Source organism: Engystomops pustulosus, chromosome 5 (genome assembly GCF_040894005.1).
Source record: "Engystomops pustulosus chromosome 5, aEngPut4.maternal, whole genome shotgun sequence".
Taxonomy (NCBI): domain Eukaryota; kingdom Metazoa; phylum Chordata; class Amphibia; order Anura; family Leptodactylidae; genus Engystomops; species Engystomops pustulosus.
This window is the reverse complement of record NC_092415.1, coordinates 31,909,460-31,930,985: the sequence shown is the minus strand read 5'-3', so window position 1 is coordinate 31,930,985 and position 21,526 is coordinate 31,909,460. Positions and strand designations below refer to the sequence as shown.

Below are 21,526 nucleotides of genomic sequence, written 5' to 3'. Positions count from 1 at the left end.
TCCTGTACTGAGGCCCTTGTTTATTGCCCTCTTAGTTGAGAAGTGGTATGGTGACGTTCCTTCAAAAAGTGGCTGCAAACAATAATTGTACTTAAAAGTTACATGTGCAAGAACAGTAAGTTTGATGTGTTGATTAAAAAAAGGTCAATACACAGAGACTTGTCAGCAGAACATATTGGGGCTCATTTAAGGGTCCGAATCACGCACTTTCGTCGGGTTTCCCGATGATTTCCAATTTGCGCCGAATTTCCCCGTGATTTTGGCGCACACGATCGGATTTTGGCACATTGGCGCCAGCTTTCATGCGACAGAAATCGGGGGCGTGGCCGTCGGACAACCCTACGGATTCAGAAAAAACGTGGAATTCACGAAATCAGCAGGTGAACTCTGGTGGCCCTCGCTGCAGCAGCGACACCTGGTGGATATCGGGCGCACGGACCTTAGTGAATCCCGGCAGACCCGAATCCTCGGAGAACGCGCCACTGGATCGTGACTGGACCGGGTAAGTAAATGTGTCCCATTGTTTTACTTGGGGTTGCCCACACAGGACAATGCATCAGTAACATTTAATGCTATTAGCACTCAGGTTAGCCCCCAATGGGGCTGTCTTCTTCTGGACCTCTGGAAAAAGAATTCCAACTGGGATGAAATTGACAGTGCCAGTTACTCGTGGGCACCGTTTTTACAACTTTTATTGTGCGCTCTAAATGACACCTCCCCTTTACTCGCTGGGTTGGTATGATCATGGGGATGCTAAACTTATGTAGGATTCAATAGATTTTAAAAAATTTAAATCTTTTGTAGAAAAAATGTCTTTGTTTTGGCATATTCTGACGCTAATTCCTTTTTCATACTTTGGAGTACGGAGCTGTTTAAGGCGACATTTTCACCGCCATGAAAAAACTTTATTATATTTTGATAGATTGGGACTTACCTAGGGGTTACCTAACATGTTTCAGATTTTTTTTAATTTTCATATCAGCTCTAGGAAAGGAGGGGTTGATTTGAACTTTTGTATTTTTTTTGTATGTTTTTGGGGGTGGCGATCTAAGCCAAGATGTCAGTACCCACTTGCACCACCTTTTAAATTGCCAGAGGCATTTAATGGGTTAACACCCATGATTGGTGCCAACGCTATTCGCAGGTGTTAGCATGGAGTATTTACTGCAATATGCAGCAAACAACCGAACTGTAACAAAGAGGGTTCGGCTAGTGAGCCCGCTTATACTATTCTTGCCACCCACCAATTTAATTTGTTTGGTTGATTCCCCCCAAGGACTACAAGACGTCTGTGAACACTTTTTTTGTGGATAAATCCTTTTTATTTAAATTGATTACTACTGGAGTAGGAGAAACTATCAGGTCTACAGTATTTTATCCTGCTCCTGCGCTAACAGCAGGACCAGCACTGGGTCAGACACAGCCAAATATTCTTATGAGAAGGCAGTTTATTATCTTTTCTGCCTTATCCTTTCTTCACTGCATAGCTCTGAAGTTGCGCTATGCACTGAATGCAGGAGCTGCATATGACCGCCAGCTCTTTAGTCCAGGAGGTCATGTGACCACCGGCGGGGGAGAGCACCATAGACTCCTACGAGGGACGTATATCCAGCCGCAAATTTGTGAATGCACAAGACTTAGCACTGCTCTGCCATTTGTCTCCACAAGGGGTCCTTTCCATCCTGTAACTGGGGCTCTTATAGTTGCTCCAGTTACAACGGGGAGCTTATAAAGTTAAACAGACACACCCATAAAGTATAAAGTTAAACAGACACACATAAAATATAAAGAAATAAATACAAATATACATGAATATTTCCCAATAAAATTACTCGATATTATCCATATTATATATCAAAATAACCATTACAGACTAGAGCATTCATTTATAATGGTCTATTTGAGTTAATTTGAAAAAGAACAAAAAATATATAAACTAGACTTTTTTTAAAAGTATTTTTCCCCCAATTTTTGTAAACTAAAAAAATAAATAATAATCTATAGACACTTGTTAATTTTTAACTAACCCTCGAAAAATGCAGCAAAAACGTTTAATGCAGCACGAAAAAACAAAAGAAATGATCGTATTTTTCGGACCATAAGGCGCACAAAAAATCCTTTTATTTTCTCAGAAATCAAAGGTGCGCCTTATAGTTCAGTGTGCCTTATATATGCGCCGTACTTACAGACAACAGCTGCTTGGAACTGTGAACAGGTCTTCCATCTGCTGGTCATTCATCCTTGTAATCAGGTGCGCCTTATAATCCGGTGTGCCTTATATGTGAACCTAGACAATTTAGCAGGCATTTATTGATGGTGCGCCTTATAATCCGGTGCGCTTTATAGTCCGAAAAATACTGTATGGTACATATAAAATCCCCCTTCATGCATATGAAAATCTGCTAAAAATGCCCCGGTCACTAAAGCCTTTTCAGGCCTGGTCATTAAGGGGTAAATTAAACACTACTGTGAAAAAGGGCAAATATTCTCTTAATGGACATGACAATGGCAAAGTTAAAGCGGACATGTGCTGCTTGAACGGCACCACCGCAGCATTTAATTTATTACATTGATTTCATTGTAACCTTTAACAATGCCAAATTAAGCATTTATATAGCATTCGTTACTTTTAAACAGATCATATGCCATTAAATGCAATTATGTGCGGACCTATGAATAAAACATATTAAAATGCATAAACACTGTAAATGCTATAGAGAAGAAGAATAGTGTGTGTTCAGTAATGAAACAAGAACGAGAACCCTTCATACATGGCAGACCTTGAATTATAGCGATGCATAACTCCTTATGGTAATGACCGGAGAAATACATAATTTATGTGTTAGGAGGATATAAACGCCAGGAATGGATGCATTATCTCTAATGCTGTATCTATGGGTTATGTTGCACTAAAGGGTTCAATGGTGTAAGTACAGGATGAGCAGGTACATCTATAGTGCTATAGTACATCCCTCATCACAATACAGCTGCTCCTGGCTTGTTGGCAATGATATCTTTTGCATTATTCTTTAGTACTTTACTGGATTCATAGAAATTTATATAGAATAGAAGGTAAATCTGGTGATATATACAGGTGGTCCCCTACTTAAGAACACCCGACTTACAGAAAACCCCTAGTTACAGACCTCTGGATATTGGTAATTTCCTGTACTTTAGTCTTAGGCTGCAATAATCAGCTATAACAGTTATCACAGGTGTCTGTAATGAAGCTTTATTGATAATCCTGGTTCTTATGACAACCCAACATTTTTTAAAAATCCAATAGTCACAGAGACCAAAAAAAAAATTTGTCTGGGGTTACAATTATAAAATATACAATTCCGACTTACATACAAATTTAAGTTAAGAACAAACCTACAGAACCTATCTTGTACGTAACCCGGGGACTGCCTGTATGTGTGTATTTAATTGTAATTATTATTATTGGGATTTTAGTAGAAAATCCCAGGGTAAGAGTTAGAAAGAAAAAAATGTACTTACCATGATCCGGCTCCTCATGCTGATACTCCTGTCTCGGATGGAATTGACTTTGGTGGCCTTGGAAGGTCCCAGTTATAGGCCCTGTTACATAGACAAAAGAGTTGAAATCAAGGGACTGCTTATAAAACACCCTTAAAGGGGTTGGCCACTTTGGGGCAGGAAACCAAAAAATATTGTACCTTTCGATGGAATTCTAAAGCATTGTCTTGATCTTCCTGCGCGATGAGGGAGCATCTTCTTCATCTTCTGTCTTCTTCCCCTTGCTGCATGTTCGGACTGTCCCCAGACAGGAGGAACATGTGATGTACCTCCCATCGTCCTCCTACCCCTGGGCACACTCCCGTCATGCATCCTGTCCTGTGCTGTGAGTGTTCACAGTTGTACCTCTGCACAGTGACCTATGAAATACTGCGCATGTGCAGACGAGCCGGGACAAAGAAAATGGCGTACACTGATCCCACCCAGTCAAGGACATGGATAGAAGAACAAGGAGGGACCAGGAAGGAGATCAGCAGGATAGATAAGTACTTTCTGTTAAGAATGGGTAACACAAAAGACAGGGGATAGTGTGCCCTGAGCTTGCCCCAGCCTCTGTCCCTTCCTATAGCCCCCCCACGCTAAACCGTGGGGCGACTACTTGAAGACTCGGAATACACTGATAAGTGTGGGAAGGGAAACACAAACAGACTGACAAACATAAAACACAAAAGAATGGTAAACTAGCCGGATTCACAATGAGAGGGTATGTCAATAGCAAAATCAGTAGGCAAAGAGTCAATGTCAAAAAACGAGCTGAGGTCACAACAACACAGATACAGATACAGAGCAAGTCAAACCTAATGCTGAGAGCGAGTGGAGAAGGGATTTTCAAACACTGGCACAGGTGACTAGTGAAGCTGCAATTTATGCAACCAGAACTCCACCTCCAGAACCTGATAGGAGCTGGACAGCTTCTGGGAATTATCCCCTCATGGTGCAGAACAACCAGGCACCAAGCAGAGGTAGCACAAGTCCCAGCAGTTCAGAACACAACTCCTAGACAGCGCGAGATCTTAGCAGCCGCTGCCCGGGACGAGAGGTGGAGTTTGCTTGGATACGCGCCGAGGTTCGGAGAACGCTGCTGGCACCACCAGAAGTCCCAGCATTTTCCCTAGCGAACCTGACACTTTCATTAGCAGTAGTACTGGGAGGGGATAAAAAAATATATATTTTAGGTATTATTGGGCATTAGTGGGCATTATTTTACATATTTTTCTTGAAGATGGCCATCCCCTTTAAAGGAAATCTACCATAAAAATCCATCATGATAAACCAGGGACACTTACTTATAAATACAGGCACCGTGACTGTGGTAATCTTCTTATATTTATTATCTATGGCCTCCTCCCTTCTAAAATCAGCTTTTAAAATTATGCTAATGAGAAGGGCTATTTGGGTTGTTGCACCATGCTGATTCATGCAGATTCACAGGCTGCCACTCTTTGGAGAAGGACAGCACTCCTAGGGAGCAGGGGGAGGGTTTGACAGTGTAACAGCCTGTAAAACTGTAGCACGGAGGAGCTCACATAACACCCCAGATCACTTTAAGTCATTAGCATAATTTGATTTTAGAAGGAAGGAGGCCATGGAGAATGCAGTATGAAAAGACCGGCAATAATATCTACAGACAAAAGTAGATGTGGTTGAATGTCAAAGCTTGATTCGAGGATCAGAAAAAGCCATGGTCAAATTGATCAAAATAAACTAAACCCTCTCTCTTTTTTGAGGAGCTCACACTCTAGACTCATACTCAATCTTCATTTTTTTTTATCTTTCAAAAAGTTTTATTACAATTTTTTTAACAATAAGTACAAACCGAAGTACAATATTCTTAACCCAGAACCATATGTTAAATATTGTTCCAATCGAAGTCGGATATAATGGGTTTATAAGTTATAGAAAACCTAACATGAGGAATCTATCATTGGAAGTAGATATGATGGTAGATTTCTCCTGTCTCTACCCTAGTCTGTAATTTAAAAATCCTTGAATCTAACGTAACTTGTTAAAAACTTTATTTTAGTAATATGTAAATTAGCTGCCAAGGCTATTGAGGCGTGTCCTAGCCTGGCCGGGCACTGGGAACTAAGGCTAAACCATGCCCCAGTAGCCTCTGCAGTTCATTTACAAATTACTAAAATAAAGTTTTTAACAAATTAGGCTCCAGGATTATTAAATTACAGATTGGGGCAGAGGCAGGAGTAATCTACTGTCATATCTACTTCTCATAGTACAGTGATGGCGAACCTTTTAGCAGCCGAGTGCCCAAAAAGCAACCTCAAACCCCCCTTATGTATTGCGAGGTGCCAACCAAAATTTAAAGCAGTAACTTATTGCTCCCTGTTCTTCAACAACTTTCAATCATATTGTCCTCCTGAGGACAGCAACACAGTAGAAAGATGGAAAATGTTAGCTTCTTTCTGAAAGCAGCATGTTTTAAGTTGCTTGGAACTGCAGGAAGATTCTTTGAGTCCTGTTAGGTGTCCTGGGGACATGGCCCGGGTGCCCACAGAAAGGGCTCTGAGTGCCGCCTCTGGCACCAGTGCCATAGGTTCGCCACCACTGTCATAGTAGATTCCTCATGGTAGGTTTCCTTTAACTCCTTGACACTCTGCCCCGTACATGTACAGTCCAGAGCTACTAGGGCTGTATGAAGAGGGCCCTCATCAACCCCTATCCGGTATAAAAAATAAAAAAACTCTTAAACTAGAACTGATATAAAATGAAATAAACAGTAAAAATCACAAACATGTTAGATATCGCTGAGTCTCAAAAGCACATCTATAAAAATATTATGTTGGTTATTTCAAGCGGTGAACCCCAACGGAACCCCGACGGAAAAATGGAAATTAGCGCCCAAATGTCCAAAACGCTACATTTACAACATTTACATCACATAACATTTTTTAAAAAGATCCTCTAATTGCTACCAATGAAAACCTCAGCTCATCTCGCAAAAAATGACACCACAAACAGCTCCATACACTGAAGTATAAAAAAGTTATTAGCATCAGAAGATGGCAAAACTAATTTTACATTTTTTACAATGTTTTAATTTTAAAAACGTGTTAAAAAGCAATAAAACCCATATAAATTTGTTATCACTGTGATACAGAACCAAAGAATTAAGCAGACATAAAATTTGGAGCGCACAGTGAAAGTCGTTAAAACTGAGCCCACAAGAAAGTGCTGCAAATGCATTTTTTCGCCAATTTCAACACATTTAGAATTTTTTTCCAGCTTCCCAGTAGATGCATAGAATAATAAATAACTTCCCTGAGGAGTAAAATTTGTTATGCAGAAAATAACCCCTCACACAGCTCTGTACATGGAAACAGGAAAATGTTATAGATTTTTGAAGGTGTAGAGCGAAAAATGAACCTATAAACCGCGGTGTCCTTAATGTTATTGTTTTGGCTTGTTGCAATGAAGTCATTTATAAGTACTAAGCTAAAGAACACAAGGGAGTATTAGGGGTATGAAGGGGGTTGGGTGGGCTCAGAGATTAGGGGCTGTTGGCCCAGATTGACCATTGGTTGTTGAAATGGGATTAGCGAGTTACTTCGGTGAGCAAGAGCTTATTCAAAGGCAAATGTAGAGTTAACCAATTCAATAACTTCAGAGGTTTGTGGGCAGTGTGGAGATCGCTAATGCCTAGTCCGGATTAGGTTGGTAAAGCGTAGAATATAGGAGTTTATAGTTCTTACATTTTTAGGGAGGGAGTCAAGACCCACAAATAGAAGAGCCAGTTGAGGAGAAAGATGTATACTGAGTTGGCATATAGCGGTTGGGAGGGGGGAGTATGGCCAGAGGGCAAAAATACATTTGGGTTTCTAGAGAGTGCTACCACCTTGTAATATTTTTGGTGGGTTGTACATTGAAAGGTGGATATCCTCTCTACCTAAGCTCTTCCACAAGCAGAGTCTCTTTACCTCATACAAACAGAAAGTTTATTTCACTCCTTACCGACCGCCCTGGCCTTAAAGGGGTAAGTCTGGGGAAAGGGGGTAATAAAAAAAAAAATGTATTAACATTTTTTAAAAACTATTTTTTAGACCACCTAGGGGTCTGATCGTTCCTACCATATACCGCAATACTACTGTATTGTAGTATATGGCGTTTCTATATAGGATCTACAGAAGCAATACAGCGTCTGGTCTTACAAAGACCCGTGGCTGTCCTGGCAACTGATCCCGCTCACCAATGACGACACGGAGAGGAGCGATCTTAGCAAAGATGGTGGTGCCCAGTTACCGACGTTTTTTAAATGCCGGCGGTGGCAAAGGGATTGCACCGATAACGGGTATAATGTGGTCCAGTGCAGCTTCTCTTCCCAAGCAGAACAATGCCAGTCAGTGCTGCATAGGAAATCCCACAGGGTTGATCCCACAGGGTTATATATTTAGGTTATATGTGACACAGCTCCTGACATAGGGGGCACTCACCTCCATGTAGGTGTGCTTGGTTAACAATCCATGACCCTGGTGGTAGGTGTCCTTAAATTTTTTTGTGGATGGCACGTTAGGAAGTCCACGCCTCTGTGTTCTATACTGAAGAAATTTTACGCCAGGTCAACTGGAAGCCCCTGGGTTGCTTCTGGGGACACAAATAAGATACTTGATGTATTTCTTCCAATTCTTTACCACTGCAGGTACTTGTCACATGCAAAAGTTGCATCTGTTTTTTGCTATGATAAAAAATCCTTCCGCTATGAAGTGACATATATGAGCAAGTGGCTTCTTCCCGCCTGCTTGGCGTCTCCCTACGACCCTCACAATTGTAAAGCCTTCACAATAAGCTAATGATCAGAATGTAAGAGTGAGCAGATTTGGGATTTCAGAAAGAGGGTTAATCATTTTTAGAGGTTATTAAAAATTTTAGCACCTAAGAGAAAGATTGTGCGCTGAAATACAGAAGATACATGATTTATCGCTCCCCTCACAAATAAAATTTATTCATTGCATCCACCAGCCATCACACAGATGGTCAGAAAATTGGCTTTGTGTAGGGATGTGGATTCAGGCATGAATATTAATACGAGACAGATGTAAAAGCATATTAATATGCATTTCCTTTGCAGGGACTAACATTACAATATTTTGCTTAACTGTTCTGCAGCCAGAAAGTCCCCGGACTGAACATATTGCACATGCATGAGGTGAAGACTCTCTATAGCAGTGGTATAATCTGGTAGTGAAATTTCCTAATAATCATCAATTTATTACATGTCTGTAACTTAGCTATTACATTTGATTGAATATAATTTATCAACGAATGGGGTCACCAGCTGTAAGGCTGCATTACCACTTGTTTATGATCTTTAATTGATGAAGTATCCTCAAAAAGTGGCCCTAACGTACTCAAAATTTGTTAGACTAAGTAGAATAAATAACACAGATGAAGGTGTTAAAACCCTGGCAGGAGACCTTAGGGCAAGACTCTTGGCTAGAGGTCTATGACATGGTAAAAATGGAAAAGAAGGAAGAGCTCCTCAAGCATAGCATCTGTAGGAATAGCAAGAACAAAAACTAAGAATAGTGAAAAATGAGATTTGCATTTCTTTTTGAATATACTCCATTTTTAGATCAGCAATCGGGATTAATTGGCACATGGTAGAAAGTGATAGAGCCTTGATATCAGTAACTGAAAAAGGACCAATGGTAGTGTTTTGCCATGGTAGGACAATTAAGTGGGGGGGATTCATGATTACTTCTGAGCCTGAAAATGACGTTTTGTACCTAAAATGCCCTCCGACACATTTAAAAAGGCTTTTTTTTTTTGCCATTTTTTGCCATTTCCCGACTCGTCTTACAAAGGAGTGTGACCTCACAAATGGGGTTAGGGGACATGGTCATATTAAAAAATAATGTGTCAAAAAATCAAGGAGGTTGAGCCAAAATGTGCCACACAGTTTAGACCAGCTAAAAGCAAGTCTAAAAGTAGAATTCTGGATTCATTATCACGATTATGAATCTGGTGCAGCCCAAGACTAGTGGCGACCGGCTCTGCTCTGTCAGAGCCTGAGACACATTAATGAATCTCCCCCATTAGGTTAGAAGTACCTTCACTACTCAACAAGATAACTGGCTTGACGGTGTTTTCTCTAAAGGTAATTTTAATTGTGGTAGTTGAATGAGTTGTGACCAGTTGATCAAAACTAAAATTATATAATTTGGAGATCAGCAAGTTCGAGTGAAACATTGTATCACTTGTAGAATAAAATTCTTGGTGTATGCCTTACTGTGCCCGTGTGAGAGATTTTATAAAACCTGCTTGGCTGACCCCTCATATCTACTCCTCCCCATGTCCCATACCTCTTCTCATCATGTCATGTGACCAGGGTGGCATCACAGGTCTTTTAGCCTCCTAACATTAGGAAACTATATACCATGTATGTATCTGATCACATGAAATCACAGCAGGCTCCATGGACTTCTACTCCTCCCTATACTGCATTAAATTCTACTTCCCCCAACCTCCATAGAGGCATGCTGTGATTTCATGTGATTCTGCTCTCCATACAGCAGAATATCATTGTCTGTCAATCAGGAAAAAGAAGGCAATGGGCAATGCAAGAAGGCAAGAGGGCAATGCAAGAAAAATTTTACTTTGTAAACTTATATGCAAATCACCCGTTGTGAATCCATCCACTAAATGAGTCCTGCAAACTGATTTTTGAAACTTTGCATCCATTGCAGCTTATCCATTTAGGGATAAGGTTAATGCTTTTTAATCATAGTTTTTAATAAGTCTTTTTTGGTGGGTTAAATTGCATGACAGGTTCTCTTTCATGTCAGTTTTTTAAATTTTATATGGAAATAATGGCACAACCTCAAGGAATATCACAAGGTCATTCAAATATTTGTATGTAATTACCAATCCCTGGTCATTTGCGAGGCAAAATAAGGTTAGAAATATAAACGGCAATGTGCAGGAATAACCCACGCGCTCCGTTGCTAAATGCGACTTCCTCAGGGGTCCACGCAGTGATATTTCTTGAGGTTGTGCCATTATTTCCATTTGTGTTATATACTTTTTGCTTTTGGAGTTGCTACTTGGATTAGTACCTTTTAAAGCACCTTTTTGGATATCTGTCTAGATTAATGGGGCATTTGGCAATAATCTTTGCATTTTTTTCTTTTGATGCAATGTGATGTATCGACTTATCAGGGTCTGATACAGTGGTCTTGGTAATATGTACTTGTGTAGATGTTTTAAATTTTTTTTGTTGTTTGGTATTTTGATATGAAATAAAACTTTTTGCATATGTCTTTGGCCTATACACACTTCTCTTTTTTGTTAATGGTCTAACAGTTGTTTTAGTGTGTTGGCTTGCATTACATGACACACTCTCTTTAAGGTATTGAGCTGTGCAGGTTTGAACATAAAGAGAGACTGACGTTCTATGTGCGACCTCAATCCATGTCTTCCTTCCTGTTGGGTCTTCCGTGGTTGCAGCTCCACGCACTTGTGCTTAACTGGAAGACAGGGGAGATTCTTCCTTGGGACCAGATTGCCAGACTCGCTGTATGGTAGTTCTTCATCAAGTAACTGTCATGGCTTCTTCTGTGGTCTCCAAGCCCCTGGAGGGTCTCCTAGCTTTTTATAAATACTTTGCAGATGTTTTTTTCAAAGATGCAAACTTTGCCACCGCACCGTCCCTATGACTGCCCTGTTGATCTCCTCCTTGGGGTTGGGTGTACCCACTCTCTGTGCCCGAATCCGCCCGAACCTGCAGAGGGGGAGGGGGGGGGGTTATATGTAAATCTTCTTCTCCGGCTGGTGCAGGTTTCTTCTTTGTGACGAAAAAGGATGGGTCGCTCCATCCATGTATTGACTATCGCGGTCTTAAAGGGGTATTCTCGTCTCGGCATTTACATTCAGTTTCACTAATCTTTCATATATAAACATTTCTTCAATTGGATGTTATTTAAAAAAATGTTCCTGTGTGAAGATAATTTCTCATAAATGTAGTCATACGGTCCCTTAGAAACGAGATGGCTTCCTCGGATACGACCACGTCACACTCTGGCAGCGGTGGCCAGACTTGGGCTATTGAGCCCTGCCTGACCTACTGGATTCAGCGATCATTACCACAGGACGGCTGTGGGACATGCAGTAACTCCTCGGACATTTCATATACAAAACCTTTTTGTTTATTTGTGCAATCCCTCCAGCAGACGTGGCCGTATCCGAGGAAGCCATCTCGTTTCTAAGGGACAAAATGACTATATTTATGAGAAATTATCTTCACACAGGAACGTTTTTTTAAATAACATCCAATTGAAGAAATGTTTATATATGGCAGATAAATGAAACTGAATGTGAATGCCCAGATGAGAATACCCCTTTAACAAGGTCACCGTTAACAACCGATATATTTTGCCATTGATCACTGAACTGTTCAATCGCCTACGTGAAGCGAAAGGAGGGGTTACTGTCACGTTCCTGCTCCTCCGGCTGTGCGTGCACTACCCCGTCTCCAAGAGCACATGTGCCGGCTTCAGAAGTTTATAAGGGCTAGCGCATCGTTAACCCCTTAAGGATGCAGGGTATTCTCGCTCATTTCTCGCTCTCCATCTTCAAAAATCCATAACTTTTTTTTTTTCCGTGTACAGAGCTGTGTTAGGGCTTATTTTGTGCGTAACAAATTTTACTTTCCAGTAGTGTTATTTATTATTCCCTGCCATGTAGTGGGAAGCCGGAAAAAAATTCCAAATGTGGAAAAATTGAAAAAAAAACACATGTGCGTCACGTTCTTGTGGGCTCAGTTTTTAGGACTTTCTCTCTGCGCTCCAAATAACACCTCTACTTTATTCTTTGGTTCGGTACGATCGCGGTGATACCAAATTTATACAGGTTTTATTGTGTTTTAATACATTTTCAAAAATTAAACGAATGTGTACAAAAAAGAAAAAAAAATTTGCCATCTTCTGACGCTAATAACTTTTTCATACTTTGGTGTATGGAGCTGTAGGAGGTGTCATTTTTTTGTGAAATGAGCCGACGTTTTCATTGCTACCATTTTGAGGACTGTGTGACATTTTGATCATTTTTTATGACATTTTTTATGTCATGTAAAAAGGTGTAAAAGTTGCATTTCGGACATTTGAGCGCCATTTCCAGTTTCAGAGGTCACCGCTACCAATAAGTGTTTTTATATTTTGGTAGATCGGACCCTAGATGGTCAGATCGTTCCTACAACATACTGCGATACAACTGTATTGCAGCATATGGCATTTCTGCACACTATACATTACAATGAGCCACAGGCTCATTGTAATGAATAGGCAGAAGCCATGCAGCCTCAGGTCAAATGAAGACCCGAGGCTACCATGGCAACCATCTCTGTATGAAGATGGCTCTGTATGAAGATGAGCCCTCTTCATACACCCTTCATAGGTCCGTGGTGGATATATCCATCACGGAGCGTGAAGAGGTTAATTGCCACTGCTCATTTTCCAGAATTCCATATAAACCAGCCTCTCCCTGATCCTTGTGCCTTGTGCCCTAGAGAAAGCTTTATCTCATGCCCTGCGCTGTCAACGTGATTTCCTGTTGTGACCCGGGTTCCGTTCCTGACTACACTCCTCTGTTCCCTTGACCTATAGCTATATCTCCAATTCCAATCCTGTGCTGCCCTCCTGCCTGTCCCCGACCACGCTCCTGCCTCACGACTTTGTACCACGCCTATGCTGCCACCGCGGACAAAATCGCACCTGTGGAATAACCTGGTGGTACCATGCCGCAGCAAGTCCAACCCGCTTTGTTGCGGCTCTGGTGAAAACTGGGTACCACTTAGATTCCAGTCCCAGGTGTCTGCTTACGTCATTGTCCGTGGTGGTAGAAAGGGTCCACTACCCCTGGAGCCTGACACTGGTCTTCTTGTTCCAGACTCCACATCAGGGCTTGTTTCTATTCTTTCAACCCTCTACATTCTCTGTGGTTTTCCTACAAAACAAGTTTGGCTCTATCTACAGGCCTAACTTGCAGATAGGTGGGGTTTTCAGTGATGAGACTCCCACAAATCATGAAAACGGAGGGTCATACGTATTTCTTTTGGACCCTTTATTACTCCCCCAGATGAGCCGAGCCGCCATACTCTGCAATCTTCATCAGCTTCATGGAGATAACCGTGGCAGCCTGGCCATGTCCCGACGACTTCTCCACTCATCTCGGAGAGTGACGATGGGTCCCACGGGGTACATAGGACCCCATTGAAACCCCTGTTTTCGTGAACTACAAGTTAAGTCCAATCTGTGGATAGAGTCTAACTTGTTTCATGGGAAAAACCAATTGTTTACGGGAATCCTTTTGATAGTGGTAGTTAGGGATGCTGTGTGCTAAGGATAGGTGGACCAATGGTGTTGAGATATGGTGCTATGACATTAAACTTAATCCTTCTTCTGGGTGAAGTTATTTGAAACATTGCAGCCATGGACGCCTATATCCTAATTCAAACTTTTTCTATAGAGTTACTTTTTGTGTAAGTCGTTTGATACCTGCTTCTACACATACACTTAAATATGCTATTTGTTTCGGTTAGCTTGTTTTCTAAAGTGACTTTTAAAAATCCTCTCTTTGCTCTCATTTTCAGCTTTATCATGGCGTGACGCTTTCAGCAAGTGAGTTAGGCGCAGTTGGATGCTCCAGTTGCCTGTAAGTATATAAATTTACCTGTGCTTCCATATCTAATAATATAGCGGCGACGCTTTCATTAAACCATAATAATATAAAATTGTGCCGATTGAAGTTAAGAGTTCAGCCGCAGAATTGGCTACTGCAGAGTTGTTACAAGTTGTCGATCCATTTACCTCGAGGCCGTTTTTTTAAGGTTTCTCAACAAAAGGTTAACCAGAGTAAAACCTTTTAAGTACCGGAGAATTTGTGAAAATAGCAGTGCAAGGTGCCGTCAAATCAAGTGGCCCAGCTGCCCAAATGTACAGGCTTTTTCTAAGTACCTTTTACACAGTAGGCACCGAGGCAGTATGAGAGCGTTAAATAAAGATTTAGGGAGTAATGAATCTCCTTAACTTCAGTATAAATCAAAAATTACTTTATTCTCCCAACTCCATGGTGTAGCAATTTAAAAAGTCAAGAGTCTTTATAAAACTCTCCACCTGCTGACACGGCTATTACTGAGAGTACAACCTGTTTGTCGTGAAGAAATACTTAAGGGGTTGGTTGTAGTTTGGCTTTTGATCCTTCACGCTTTGTATCTACTGGGTGATACTGCTGGTTTTGCTCACTTGCGAGGTGATAATTACATAAAAACACACAAATTGCGGGCGGATAAGGACTGCTAGACCCAATTATTCCCCATCATTATTTACTCCCTGTGATTACATACACAACATACACTATTATTACTACAAGAACTCACTTGAAAATCCTGTTATATCTTCATCTTACAAATCTTGAAGACTGTAAACTCTTGGAAATTTTTTACATGTTGATTTTATATTTTTTTTAGTTTGCAAGATAATATTATACATGTTTGCATATCTAACATATATAAAGGTGTCTGTTAGTCTATTCTGTGTTGGTTTCTTACTAAATTACGAATTCCGTGTTGTTGGATGACCATGTGATACGCTAAGATATATGGATGTGGTAAAATAGAGGGGGGAGACAGCTGATGAAGTCACTATAGTGACGAAACGTGTGGGATGCTTATCACCTCATGCACAGGTTCTCTCCCCCTAGGTGGCGTAGTGGGGCCCATTTACTTACCTGGCCACTGTAGTTCACAGAAAGTGCATTGTCCGTCGATCATGCACTGTGCTGCGATTCACTAAGATCATGCGCCTGATATCCTGCATGTGTCGCTTCCCTGCTCAGATACGACGGAGTTCCCCATCTTATAACCCCTTAAGGACGCAGCCTGTTTGCAGGTTAAGGCTCGCAACTTTTTTTTGAAATTTGACCAGTGTCTCTTCCTGTGGTAATAACTTTTGAACGCTGTTACTTATCAAAGCGATTCTGAGATTGTTTTTTCCCCACATGTTGTACTTCCTTTTAGTGGTAAATTTTGGCTGATAAGTTTTGCGTTTATTTACAAAAAAAGGGAAAAAATGATGAATTTTTAGAAAAATTTGCCATTTTCGAAATTCAAAATCACTGCGTTTTCAGGCAGATAGATTTACCACCTAAATAACTTGCAGAATAACATTTCCCATTTGTCTACTTTACATTTTCATAATTTTTGAAATGTTTGGATAATTTATTTTGACGTCACGCGGCCTACAAATCGAATAGCGATTTTCCGTATTTTCGGAATTGACTATTTTGGGGATAAATACTGTTTGAAATCAAATTTTACATATTTAGCAACAAAACCCCCTATATAACCAACCCATTTTCAAATCTGCACCCCTCAAACTATCAGAAACAACATTTACAAAGATTGTTAACCCCTTGAGATCTTCATAGTAATTGAATCAAAATGGCGGTGAAATTTAGAATGGTCAAATTTTGTCGGTTATACGTTCATTTAGCCCTAAAATTTACACATTTCCAAAAGATAAAAAGAGAAAACTCACCATAAAATTTGTTCTACAATTTCTCCTGAGTGCAGCGACCCCCCACATGTGGACATTACTTGTGTAATGGGGGCACAGCGAGGCGCAGAAGGGAAGAAGCACCCTGCAGCTGCCAGGATTTTAGTTTTCTGGTTGCCCCCTTTTGAAGGCTATAAAATTTTCGCTTTTCCGTTATTTGGGCCATGTGACGGCATTTTTTTTGCGGGACGAGATGCTTTTTCCAGTGTTGCCATTTTGGGGTTGGTATCACCTATTGTTGAAAATTTTCGAACTTTTTTTGAGGTCATGAGTAGAAAAGCATCAATTCTGTACTGGATTTTTTACTTTTTTTTTTTTTCGTGTTCACCGTATATCCTAATAATCCTGTTATCTTTATTCTATGGGTCGATACGACTACGGGGATACCAGACATGAATATTTTTTCTTATGTTTTACTAAATTTGCCAAATAAAACCCTAATGTGGGGAAAAATCTATCATTTTTGCATCGCTGTCTTCCAAGTGGCATAACATTGTTACGTTTTTGGCTACAGAGCTGGTCGATGGCTTGTTTTTTGCGGGACATGTTGTTCTTTGCAACAATATCATTCTGGAGTACATATGTTTTGTTGATCACTTTTTATTGCATTTTTAGTGGGATATAATAGGTAAAAATCATAATTTTTGGCGGGTTTTTAACGTTTTTTTTTACGGCGTTCATCATATGGGTTCAATAGTTATTTAGTTTTATTCTATGGATTGTTACGGACGCGGTGATACTATATATGTGGGGTTTGTGTTATGATTTAGACTTTTTTGAGCGTTATATGTCTCTTTATATGTTTTGGGGCTTATGGGCATTTTTAGTGATTTATAAAGTAATTTTTTATTGAAAAACATTTTTTTTTACTTTTTTTTACATGATCCACCATGGGATATGAACAAGCAATCATCTGATTGCTTGTTCTTGATAATACTCTGCAATACTAATGTATTGCAGGGTATTATCAGTGCCAGCCTATGCAGATGCATAGGCTGACACTTTGCCTTTAAGATGACGTCACAGACGCCATCTTAAAGGTAAACCCTCCAGACTTCTCTGGGGTCCCGATCGGACCCCAGAGGTGCCAAAACAGCGATCAGCCCCCCCGAAAACGGTGCGGGGGGGCCGATCGTGGGGTAAAGACCCCCAGAAGGCATGTTAAATGCCGCGGTCGCGTTGACCGCGGCATTTAACAGGTTAAACACCCGCGATCGGAGCCCACTCCGACCGCGGGTGATAGCCGGGGATGTCAACGGTAGATTACCGTTGAAATCCCGCGGCTAACGATGCCGGTTCGGCTGCTATACAGCGCTGAACCGGCATCGTCTCTGCGCAGTAGCTGTACTGCGCTGAGCGCTATTCGCGGGACTCAGCGCAGTACAGCTACGGCGCAGAGCGCTAAGGGGTTAAATGGTGCATGTAAGTCCATTGTTTTGCAACACAGCACTCACTCCGAATCAGTCGGATGGTCCGACGGCACGCCCCCCGATTTGTATCACAAGGAAGATAGCGCAGCTGCAACAAAAAACGATTGCATGCAACACAATACCAGCGCAGACACCTGTTAAAGACCTGTGCATGCCGTGTTATCCTTGAAAATGGCTAACAGTCTGACGAAAGTGCGATCCGTGACCAATAAACCCCATTGTGTTATATGATGTGGGACAAGTGGTCTAATTTTGACTATTTTGACTGCTTTATATGTATGAATACATTTGCTAGTGGATTGATTCCTCTAGCTTTGTGAACCATGACTAAGGTGTCCGAAACATGTAGGGAGGAAGGCTGCTTTCTCATCTCTACTACACATTGTCAGTCTATGTTATGTTTTTTATTTTTTCTGGTTGAATAAATTTTGATATTTTTTGACCTACTAGGAAGGAACTGGAGTTTTAGATATTCTTCTTGATCTTGCATTACGATCCACACTCCGGACTGGCATTTTCCTTTGTGACTCCGCAACTACCCATCTGCTGTATCTTAAGGTGAGCTATGGTCTATCTTGTGAGTTTTTTCACTTATTGACTCCTCTAACAAAACTCACATGCATTGGTGTTTGCTAGAGATGAGCGAGCACCAAAAATGCTCGGGTACTCGTTATTCGAGACAAACTTTTCCCGATGCTCGAGTGCTCGTCTCGAATAACGAGCCCCATTGAAGTCAAAGGGAGACTCGAGCATTTTTCAAGGGGACCAAGGCTCTGCACAGGGAAGCTTGGCCAAACACCTGGGAACCTCAGAAAAGGATGGAAACACCACGGAAATGGACAGGAAACAGCAGGGGCAGCATGCATAGATGCCTCTGAGGCTGCTTAATCGCACCATTATGCCAAAATTATGGGCAACAGCATGGCCATGACAGAGTGACAGAATGAAGCTAGATAGCATCTAAAACATCCAATAATTGACCCTGACACTATAGGGGACGGCATGCAGAGGCAGCGGCAGCAGCGGCAGGCTAGAGAGTGGCATGGCGACATACCCTAAATGGACTCAGGCTTCAAACCAATGGGTGGCAGAGAGGAACCAAAGGAGGTGAGCAAGAAGCGCTCAAATAATATCGGTACATGATAAAAGTTTGCCAGTATATTTTGTGGATTACACAGCAGGGTGGCGACAAAGTTAACATGGAAGCCATGAAAACAACCCAAAATTCTGCCTGACACAGCTCGTTTGATAAGGGGACCATGTATGGAGGCAGTGAACTAGTAGTAGATTAAAGGTGCTGCAGTTAAAACTATGTTAGTTGGATCTTGGCATGGAGCTGGCGCTCCGCTGCCAGGCGAGCTTTCGCCAATCCAAGCCCCTGTCTCTAGGCTACTCCCCAAACAGCACTTCTAAGAACCTTTTGTATAAGATCAAGTGTAGTAGCGTTCTTATAAGTTTAGGATATGGCGGGTGAGGGGAATGTAAACAGATGCGCAAGAAGCGCTGAAATAATATTGGTAAATGATAAAAGTTTGCCAGTATATTTTGTGGATTACACAGCAGGGTGGCGACAAAGTTAACAAGTTTGTTGTGGAAGCCATGAAAACAACCCAAAATTCTGCCTGACACAGCTCGTTTGATAAGGGGACCATGTATGGAGGCAGTGAACTAGTAGTAGATTAAAGGTGCTGCAGTTAAAACTATGTTAGTTGGATCTTGGCATGGAGCTGGCGCTCCGCTTCCAGGCGAGCTTTCGCCAATCCAAGCCCCTGTCTCTAGGCTACTCCCGAAACAGCACTTCTAAGAACCTTTTGTATAAGATCAAGTGTAGTAGCGTTCTTATAAGTTTGGGATATGGCGGGTGAGGGGAATGTAAACAGATGCGCAAGAAGCGCTGAAATAATATCGGTAAATGATAAAAGTTTGCCAGTATATTTTGTGGATTACACAGCAGGGTGGCGACAAAGTTAACAAGTTTGATGTGGAATGCCCTGTAATAGCTCTTTGGCGGTGTGCCTTTTATCGCCTAGGCTCAGCAGTTTGAGCACCGCCTGCTGTCGCTTAGCGACGGCACTGCTGCTGTGCCTAGAGCTACCGACTGATGGCGCCATGGCCACGGATGGTAATTCGGAGGAGGAGGAGGTGGAGGAGGGGTGGGAGGAGGAGGTATAGTAGGCCTTTGAGACCTGGACCGAGGTAGGCCCCGCAATCCTCTGCGTCGGCAGTATATGACCAGCCCCAGGGTCAGACTCGGTCCCAGCCTGCACCAAGTTAAGTGTAGTAGCGTTCTTATAAGTTTGGGATATGGCGGGTGAGGGGAATGTAAACAGATGCGCAAGAAGCGCTGAAATAATATCGGTAAATGATAAAAGTTTGCCAGTATATTTTGTGGATTACACAGCAGGGTGGCGACAAAGTTAACAAGTTTGATGTGGAATGCCCTGTAATAGCTCTTCGGCGGTGTGCCTTTTATCGCCTAGGCTCAGCAGTTTGAGCACCGCCTGCTGTCGCTTAGCGATGGCACTGCTGCTGTGCCTAGAGCTACCGACTGATGGCGCCATGGCCACGGATGGTAATTCGGAGGAGGAGGAGGTGGAGGAGGGGTGGGAGGAGGTATAGTAGGCCTTTGAGACCTGGACCGAGGTAGGCCCCGCAATCCTCGGCGTCGGCAGTATATGACCAGCCCCAGGGTCAGACTCAGTCCCAGCCTGCACCAAGTTAAGTGTAGTAGCGTTCTTATAAGTTTGGGATATGGCGGGTGAGGGGAATGTAAACAGATGCGCAAGAAGCGCTGAAATAATATCCGTAAATGGTAAAAGTTTGCCAGTATATTTTGTGGATAACACAGCAGGGTGGCGACAAAGTTAACAACTTTGATGTGGAATCCATGAAAACAACCCAAATTTCTGCCTGACACACCTCGTTTGATAAGGGGACGATGTATGGAGGCAGCTATATGGACGACTTTTGGAGGTAGCAATGGAGACAACGTGTGGAGGCTGCTATGGAGACAATTTAATTTGGATAGTGCCTGTATGTGGCAGTCCAAAAAAGTTTTCAAACCAGAGGACCAGGTAGGTGGCCCTCCAGAAAAATGAAATAGATTGAGTGCCTGTATGTGGCAGTCCAAAAAAGTTTTCAAACCAGAGGAGCAGGTAGGTGGCCCTCCAGAAAAATTGAATAGATTGAGTGCCTGTATGTGGCAGTCCAAAAAAGTTTTCAAACCAGAGGAGCAGGTAGGTGGCCCTCCAGAAAAATTGAATAGATTGAGTGCCTGTATGTGGCACTCCCAAAAATTGTTTAAAACAGAGGACCGGGTAGGTGGCCCTCCAGAAAAATGAAATAGATTGAGTGCCTGTATGTGGCAGTCCAAAAAAGTTTTCAAACCAGAGGAGCAGGTAGGTGGCCCTCCAGAAAAATTGAATAGATTGAGTGCCTGTATGTGGCACTCCCAAAAATTGTTTAAAACAGAGGACCGGGTAGGTGGCCCTCCAGAAAAATTAAATGCATAAAGTACTATAGCTAGAGCCAGTGGGCCCTGTCAGAAAATAGCCAGTTTCCTCTGCTTTAGTGTACAAAGAGGAGGAGAAGGAGGAAAATGAGGAGGAGGAGGAGTGGATAAATTATTCAGGTTGAGCTTCCTTCACCTGGTGGAGATTGGAAATTATGAGAAATCCAGGCTTTATTCATCTTAATAAGCGTCAGCCTGTCAGCGCTGTCAGTCGACAGGCGTGTACGCTTATCGGTGATGATGCCACCAGCTGCACTGAAAACCCGCTCGGACAACACGCTAGCGGCAGGGCAGGCAAGAACCTCCAAGGCGTACAGCGCCAGTTCGTGCCACATGTCCAGCTTTGAAACCCAGTAGTTGTAGGGAGCTGTGTGATCATTTAGGACGATGGTATGGTCAGCTACATACTCCCTCACCATCTTTCTGTAAAGATCAGCCCTACTCTGCCGAGACTGGGGACAGGTGACAGTGTCTTGCTGGGGTGA

The 21,526-nt window shown here is 42.1% G+C and overlaps 1 protein-coding gene across 1 annotated transcript in view; it reads left to right on the top strand.

Moving 5' to 3' along the window:
• The first annotated feature begins 2,288 nt into the window (after nucleotides 1-2,288).
• Nucleotides 2,289-21,526, top strand: part of TRIQK (triple QxxK/R motif containing) — a 328,700-nt gene continuing 309,462 nt past the window's right edge. Inside the window, exon 1 of the mRNA XM_072151536.1 lies at nucleotides 2,289-2,300. The gene's annotated coding sequence lies outside the window, so the exon portion shown is untranslated. The remainder of the gene's footprint in view (nucleotides 2,301-21,526) is intronic.